Below are 9,657 nucleotides of genomic sequence, written 5' to 3' on the forward strand. Positions count from 1 at the left end.
AAGGGCAAACAGCCAATTGCCGGGGTCCGACAATTGGCTAGAGGAAAGAGGAGAAGAAGGAAAAAAAGAAAAAAAGAGAAAAATAAAATATTAAAATATTAAAATATTAAAATAAGAATTCAAAAATATTAAAATATTATTAAAAATTGTACACATCGGAGCAAATCGTGCCACGTCAACTTGCCAATGCTTAGTCAATAAAATCCGACCAAAATTAGTCGAAAAGGATTGATTTGGCACCAAGAGAAAAAATTTAGGACTAAATTGGCATAAAAAAAAGATTTATGACTAAATTGGCACAAATATAAAAAGTTTATGACTTTTTTAACTCTTTTGCCCATTTAGGTTCATTATATGGTAAGGATTAAAGATAATGCCATGAAAGAAAAGGGGTCTTATTCCCTTTAAAAAAAAAACATGGCCACTTTAATTCTAATCCTAATTTTGAGCCCAAACTTTTCCTTTAATCAAAAAAAAAAAAAAAAAGCACCCACAAACTCTCATCCGGCCACATAGTTGAAGGTGTTTTTGTGTCTGCATTTAGTTTCGGCTTGACTTATTGCATAGGACATGTAGGGTTCATTATATGGAAAGGATTAAAGATAATGCCATAAAAGAAAAGGGACCTTAATTCCCTAACAAACATCGCTACTTTAAGACTAAACCCAACTTTGGGTCCCAACTTTTCCTTTATCTGAAAAAAAAAAAAAAACCCACAAACTCTCGATATGGTCTCAAATCCGACCCCGCGTCCAAAAGGTGTCCCCAAACCTATCAACGTTAGGGCCAATCAAACGTTCATTATCGAAACTCATGCATTGCATCTTTTCTAGTACCCTCACCTTCATATATAATAATGACGACCTCCCGATGTTGATAATTTTAAGAAACTAACGGCGATTTTTGGATGCAAGGCAGATAAGGGAATAGAGTAAAAGATTGTGATTTTGCTGTTAGACAGGAAAAAAAAATAGGACGGATTGGGATTGAACCAAAAATTGAGAGTTTTTTTTTTCTTTTTGTTGGAGAATTAGGCCTAAATTAAAAATAGCCCAATTTCCAAATAGAGCCTATATTACTCAAAACAAAGTCTGCAGAGTCCTCTTCAATTTCCATGGGAATTTCAGGGCTATTACCCATGAGGATTTTACGCTATGACGGACAATGCCTTTATTTTTATTTTTTTGCCAATCAAGTTGATCTTCCTCTTGCTGTGAAAGCCAGCGGAACAGCAAGAGGGCGAGGGAAAATTGGCCATGGCAAGAGACCAAGCATTGAGCTTTTATGCCCTAGCAGGTCTTTCTAGTCCCTTCGCGAAGATGTCCTATTCTCCTCATTAAAATTGTCTTTGTGTTGAAAGAGCCTTTCTTCTTCAATTTTTAGAAAATCTATCTTGGACGCTAGCTCCCTATTGGACGCATTGGACCTTATCATGGCCGAAATTCCCTTTGCATGCATAAATATCAAAAAGGCTTAGGTGATTGATGAATCTTGAGTTGAGTTTATAAGTTGAGTTTCCGATGGAATTTGATGCTCCCGCATCAGATGGGATATGATATCATTATGATCCTAGCACATCATGAAATTGAAAAGGCAATTTTCCCTAGTTTTTGCTCGGATTTTATCATGGATTATTTCTCTTTAAATGGAAAGTATCCAGTTACCAAAAGGCAAAAAGAAAGAACCATGTCTATCAAATTGTAGATGTATTAACCTTTCAAATAGAGATATGTTGATTTCTCCTTTGCGACACATAATCCCTAATAATAAGTTTCATTAGGCTATCTGTACATTTGATATATAAAGATACTTTCTCAATTTCTACTAGATTAAAATTGTCAAAAGAAGAACTCTCTAATTGCAACCAAAAAGAGGAAAACATAAATCATATGAAGCCATCTATGTATAGCACGATTTCTTGAATTTTCATGTTTGATACAATATTTAGGGGAGAAGTACACTATCAGTACCATAACTTGTGTATGGCGCTCATTTTGGAGTCAAAAATTTCTGTCGGATCACTTAAGTGCCAAAAAGTTTGAAAAACGCTCACTTTGGTGCCAACTCCAATCTAGTTGGCCGGAAATCTGACGTGGCACTTTTTTATTAATTTTTGAAGCTGATATAACTCGTCGGAGTGTACAGTCAACATTTAAAAAATAAAACAATGTCGTTTGGTGTGTTTCCCCCAATTCAAAACCCTAAATCTCCGGCCAGTCGCCATCCTTGACAGCACCTATGCTCGGCGGCCGCAACTCCGACCCCGACCCGACCCCGACCCCGACCTCGACAACCGCCACTCGGCGGCCAAGTTGAAGGCCGTGATCTAGTCGGTGCTCGAGGAGGGTGCCTGGCTTGTGTCTTCCAGTACTTAGGCTCCAGCGACCCAATCCGGTGCTCCCTCGTGTGCCACCATTGGCTCACGATCGAAGGCTAGAGCCGCCAGAGGCTCACCCTCCACGCCCACTCGAAGCTGCTGGACACGGTCCCGGCTCAAAGAATTTGAGGACGTTGAAGCTGGTGAAATGTTACCAAGATTGGGACACGATGCTACTACGACGGAGGCTGAGCGATAATGGCCAAGCGACAGAGGCTGAGTGACTTTGGCTGAGCAACGGCGGCCGAGTGACGAAGGCTGAGTGACTTGGCCAAGCGACAACGGCCGAGTGGCAGAGGCTAAGCGACTTTGGCCGTGTGTCCTCTCTCTCCCCCTCTTATATATATATATAACAAAATAGAAAGTATTGTAAAAGAAGCAATCGATTCTAACAAATAGATTAACTATTTAATCTAAGAAGACAATTAGTTATATTAGAAAATAACCAAATATCAAATAACATTCTTAATATCTAGGAATATCTTTGACAATATTCTCTCATAAGAAATTTTATTATATAAGAATATTTCTGACAATATCAAAGAATATGCTTCAACAATAGGCCCAAGCGGTGTTAATTAGATTGCATCTTGGGGTGATCACATTAACCATCTATCCCATTGTCAATAACATACTCTGACGTATTTAAATTGGAAGTAATTTGAAATTACAAGGGTGTCATCGTGATTGTCAAAAACTTGAAGGGTATTATAAGAATTAAATTATTCTTGCCAAATTGAAGCTTTGACATGGCACAAACTTAGGACCCGTTAGCAACGACTAGGACCAACACAGATACCTCTCTTGAGCGGGAACTCTATAGTTCACACGTGTCCGACCCCAGAATGTTTGATTTGTGCATCAGCCGCCTCCAAAATCGCATCGGTCCCACCAGATCATTGTGCATTAGAACCGTATATTCATCTTCGAATAGATCTTCTTAGGAGGGGTAAGCCTGTCACCATGACTCAACAAAAGGAACGAACTGAATATGAGCCTCTTTTGATGTGGATTGGTTTAAAGTTAAATTACGAACTCAACAGGGTTTCTAATTTCTAACCACCTAGAGGAAAAAACCCCTCGATAGTAAGCCATTATAGGAGCTACCACCTTAGGGGTCCTCGTTAGTAATGACTCTATGGTCTAACAAAAGATGCATCGATCCATTAATACATACCAATCGCAAAGAAAGATGTATCCTCCCCATTTAAACACAGTCTAATTGCCTTGACATCAAGTGCGGTAATCTAATGACGAATACACCACTTGCTTTTTATGCAATTGTGGCACCCCTCGACGACCCCTGATCCGATTGGGGTCGCCACAGTTCGCTTACCTTTCACTTTCCCTAATAACATGATACTCTGATACCATTTCAATTGCAGCGGGTCCATACAACCTAGGGGTTTACATCTTTTAGATCGGTCCCTTGCGCAATTCATGTAACGGAAGCATATTCAACAACTCCCTTCCTTATATTCAGAAAATGATGCACACACACTAAACATTTATAGGTAAAAGCCGAACACTTTTATTTACTTAAACCAGATGGACATCATTCATCGGAACATCAAAATGCCATGGTTTTATATACTTGGCTATACTTCAAAAGATGACCAACATCTCATCCAACAGTCTTATACTTAAAGTCCATCGATCAATATCGGCGTCCAAAAGTTCCTTCCTTTGCTATCCTCCTCCCTGCAGCCATATCCAATCACTTGATCCATCTACCGGTGGCAGTGGCAGCAGAGATATCTTATCTAGTCTGAAATGTTATCCCTAAAAGGGGTGAGTACAACCACTCAGCAGTAAAGATCCACCAAACTACTCATTGTGTCACACAGAATACTCAAGGCATCATAACAAAGCACGTATCATTCATGCATTCAAGCATAACTTACCTTGCAACCATGCATATGTCATGAGGCAAAATGGCTGAGTTTTGAGGGGTGAAACCCTCCCTCTACGAAAATGTTAAATCTAAAGCTGTTTTGTTGACCTCTTAGTGGTATGCACTCATCATCAAGCATTCATGCATATCCATGCCATATGTGCATATACCACCATGTAGTCATGCATATCTCACCATGCCATTGTGCATATACCACCATGATTCATATCATCCATGCTATCAAGCATACATCACCATAAGATTCATTCATGCCTTCATAATCGCATTTTCAATATCAAATAGCACTAATTTACTTTCATAAGCAGATCGCGCATCATGCCATATACATATACCCATGCACGTGATTCATTTTCAATTCTTATCTTTTACAAGGATCTCATCAGTTTTTCTTTCTAAGGACCAATGTTTGCATCCCACAATTTATCGCTCGCACCCAACCTGGCATCGCGAGGAACCTCCGAGCATGTATTCAAAATACTACCGGGCATCCGGTACCCCCACATTCCGGACATCTCACATACCAACTAGCATCACGAGGAATCTCCCCCGGGCACACACCTCCAGGGCTTCCGGAATTACGTACCGCCATACCTCTAGGCATTCCCCCTAGAATTATGTACCGTATACCATCGGGCATCTCAAAACTCCCGAGGACCCTCCGAAATTACGCCACTAGGCCACCGAGCATTCGGCCCCCCACATTCCGGGCATCCCCACACTCCCAGGGCATCGTCGGCTCACACCTCCGACGGTATCCTCATTTATCACAATTCGTGTTCACAATTGTGTCTCAATATTAACATGGCACATGATGTGATGGCAACAAAATCAATTTCAGCTTCTGATTTTATACGTAATGCCATATATCATCACATATGCAGCAAGATCAATTACTATTATTTTAGAAAACAGAAAGCATTCTTTTTTAATTTACATTTCCTAAAATTTAGTAATTATCTCTAATAATTTCTAAGAATTTAGTACATCATAGACAAACTCTAAGGGCATTCATCTCATGAAGAACACAGCACCACCAGAATTTCATACAAAACAGGATAGTCCATGCATCACAGCTTTTGAATTTGCACAATCCAGCTAGCACGGTTTTAGAAAACATTTTCATTAAATACCCAAATGACATTCAAAAATTATGAAATTCGAAAATGTGATATTCAAGACATAAATTCAGATACTTCATGAAGAACACTACACCAAAAGATCCCTATATAGTTCAATACAGACCACGAATCACAGCACTACTAATTTTGTCCGTTCCACTTGCACAGTTTTTGAAACATTTTTTTTTAAATAGGCAAATGAACTTCAAAAATTACGGAATTTGAATATGTTGTAGGAAAGACATAAATAAAGGTATTTCATGCAGAACACTTTTCCAAAAGAATCTCATAAAAAACGGTGTAGACCACGCATTGCAACATTACCAAGTCCGAACACATCAGATCGCATAATTTTAAAAACATTTTCGATTAAATACCCAAATGACATTTAAAAATTATGAAATTCGACTATGTGATATAAAACACCATAAGGTAAATACTTCATGAAGCATAGAAGTCAGATTCGTCCTAGGAAATTAAATATAGGCGGTTAAAACTTCTGTTCCTAATACCGAAATTTCCAGATCTAACCATCTCCAAAAAACCACGACTTCACCTACCTAATCTTGTTTGTTTTCTCTAAATTTTTTATATGTTCTACCTTAAGAAGTAAACTACAACTTTCATTAAGAGATCCAAATTCGAAGGAAACACAAATTCGAAGGAAACACAGCAAGACAAGGCGGGACTAGGCAGGCTCGACGGCGTCTCCTCTTCCTCTCTTCCTCTCTTTCTCTCTACCTCCCTTTCTCTCTTCTTTCTTTGGATGGTACTCTCTCTCTCTTCTCTCTCTTCTGGTCGAAATCCCCCTCCCCATTTTCCTTTTAGTTGAATTAAAACCCTTGCATGCTTTACTTCTTGCATGGAGGGACACTTGGCTACAAAAGGGGCAATACTTGGCAGGCTTTTCTTGCCACCTGGCATTTTTGCCATACACATGATGGGCCTTCATTTGGCTGGGCTTGGGCCAGCCATTGGTCGACCACTTCATGGGCTCCTTGGGCCGAGCCTCTTGGCCCACTTTAGGCCAACACTGTTGGACCTAAAGTCCAAGCTTAAATGGCCCATTTTTTTTTTTTTGATAATCCATCTTAATCCCACTTATACAAGGTACCAAATTACAAATTTAAATGGCCATAATACTTTGTAACATAGTTTAATAAAATCCAACTTATAAAATTCATGGCCAAAAACATAATTTCCTCATCAAATAAAATCATTGGTCTCACATGGACATGGGACGCGTTTCCAACAAAATAATTATCCATTTATATAAATACCAGATCATTCTTATTCACTTGCCCATAAATCTTGAAATCATAAATCAATAAACTTCTACTTATAAAACACATGGCCATGAGTTATTTTTGGGATGCCACAGCAATAACGAATTTGCACTTGTCATTAGTGAATGTTTGGCTTATCTGTGCCTTAGACAATTTATGACAGGATGTGGAGAGACTTCTAGTTTCGAGTATGTCAGAGAGGCTACATTAAAGACATTGTCAACCACAGTCCTTTAATTACTAAATAGATATAAACAATTATGAGTCAAGTTGAACACTTCATAATGTGTGTGAGAACGTCGAAAGGAATAGTTATGTTGGTAGCCTTTCTTTATCATTTTACTTTGAAAAAAAAAAAAACAAAAAGACAAATAAATAATCTTGTATATTTAAGATGGTATGGATCGCATCAATGTTAATATGTACTAACAAAGTGCGAACAGATGAAATCAAGTCAACGACAAAGTTTTAAAAAAAAAAAAGTGCAATGATAAAATTCCATAAGCCTAAAACTCGGAATAGAAGGTCCAGGGATTTCGAACTTTTCCACTAGTCCATACAGCTCTAGGCTCCAACGGCTGTTTCTTACATGCCACGATAGTATTAAGCATGATCGCATGATGTCATGTGGACCTCCTCATGAAGCATTTGACTTCTCTCCCTTTGCTCCTTCTCAGCAAGAACTAAAGTCTCATGCTCCATTCTGGCTTCAAAATGATCCCTTTAGCCAGTTTTAAGATCTTCCAGCGCCCTTCTTATGTAATCATCCGTCTCCATCCTGACCCTCTGTAATTTTTCCTCCACGCTATGTTTGAGTTTTTCAAATTCTTCTTTTTGTCGCTCTGCATCCATCCTTTCTTTCTCAATCTGAGTCCTTTTCTCATCAAGCTCATCCCACTCCTTCTCAAAAGCTTCCTTTAGCTGCTTCAAGTCCTCAGCTTCCTTCAAATGGAGCTCCTTTTGAAGCCTGGACTTCTCTTTTTCTTCCTTCAATTCAGATTGCAAACGCACAAATTCTAACCTTTCTTCTTCCCTCACTTTCAGTCGATCCTGCTTCATGTCGATCTTCACCAGCTGCTTTTCAATTTTTGCTCTTTCCTTCTCAAGCAGCCCTAAATCTGCGCAACTGATCTTTCTCAAAAGCGAATTTCAACTTCTGAGTCTCCAATTTCTCTTTCTCAGACTTGAGATATCTCCCGTTCTATAAGATCTTTCAGAAGGTAATGCTCTTTCTCCTCGAGCTTTTAAGTTTTCTTCTCCAGTGGTTGTTCTCCTTTCACCAGTTTATCCTCTTTGTGCTTAATTTCAGCTTCTTTATTCCGCTCATATCTTTCTCTTATTAAGTACTCGTCAAATTTTTTCCTGTGATTTGATTAAGTAGTAGAACACCCTTGAAAATCGGACAAAAAACAGGACAGAGTCATGACGGGAACTTGGTTAACTAGAATGTGCCGAATCTTGTTTGGCTTGCTCAAATCGAAGAAACAAATTCAAGAAAGAAAATTTCTTTGCGGTTTAACTGACCGAATTCTGTGAACTTCTCATTTTAACGTGTTTCATTAATAACCCATTAATTTTCCTATCATCTAGGCCTAGCATATTAATTAAGGACTAGATATATGAAAATTGTATTGTACATCAAGAACATCAATAACTATCTACCGAAGTTAATTCCAAGGCCTCACCTAGCGGCATGGGAATGCGGAAGCGGGTAATACCCGGCAGAACGACTGAGGTCCTGAATGGAAGCCCCGGAATTGTCAAGAAGTGGGAGCTCAAATCACCCCCGACGATCTTCCCAACAGAAGCCAAAGAAGAAGAATCGTTATCTCCAGTTTTAATATTGACAGCTTGTGTCTTTGGTGATAAGTTAGCGAATAAAAGATGATGTCCTTGATGGCTCGCCCGCTATCCGCCACCCGCCCGCCGGCTATCCACCCGCTAGCTATCGCCGTCCACTAGCGCCTGGAAGGGAAAAGTTTTGTATCGTTATCAAACATATATTTTTGTTCAGAAACTCATCTAGGAATTGAAATTTTAAAAAGGAAAATAAAAATTATTTTTGTTCCAAAAATCAATTTTTTGTCAAAATGATTATCATTTGCTCCCTTATAAGATACATGCTTCCATTTTGATGCCTTTCTTGTATCTTCTTTATAAAGATAATGACGATTCACATCTAACTTATGCCTTAACCAGAGTTCTAGTTTGATTTTCAAACTTTTCTTGCTCCATTAACATAGACATCCCACAACTAATGGAAAAAGTATCAAAAAAGTCATAAACCTATTGCATTAGTATCAATTCATTTCTAAACATTTTCAATTTGACCAATTTGGTCCTAAAACTTTTTGCATTGGTATTAATTCAGTCAATCTCGCCAATGTAGGTCGTAAATCATTGAAATAGACGCCAACCATCCTGTATGGCGCAATCAGCACTAATGTGGATATTTTAAATTTTTATTATTATTTAAAAAATAATTTTCTTTTTTTTTTTTTCTTATTCTTTTTCTTTGGACTATGGCCAGTACCAACCATGACTGGTGACCGGCCACAGGCAAGGGTTGCCCTCACCAAATCTAGCAAAGAGTCGACCTTCACTAGATAATGGAAGGGCTTGACGCTCGCCACCTAGGCTCCCTCGCCGAGTTTGGCGAGGGTCATGCCCTCACCCATGGCCGGTATGTACCACAATCCAAAGAAAAAAAATTAGGATAAAAAAAAAAGAAAAAGGAAAAATAAGAAAAGAGGAACAAATTTAAAAATAAAATAGAAATCAAAAAATTATTTAAAAATATCACGTCAACACCGGTCTTGCCACATAGGACGGTCGGCGTCCACATTAGCGATTTCCTGCCTAAGTTGGTACCAATTAGGATTAAAATTGTTCAATTGAAAAGTTTAGGTTTGATATGGTACCAATACAATAGATTTAATACATTTTTTTGCACTTTTCACA

The sequence above is a fragment of the Eucalyptus grandis genome, chromosome 10 (genome assembly GCF_016545825.1).
Source record: "Eucalyptus grandis isolate ANBG69807.140 chromosome 10, ASM1654582v1, whole genome shotgun sequence".
NCBI lineage: Eukaryota > Viridiplantae > Streptophyta > Magnoliopsida > Myrtales > Myrtaceae > Eucalyptus > Eucalyptus grandis.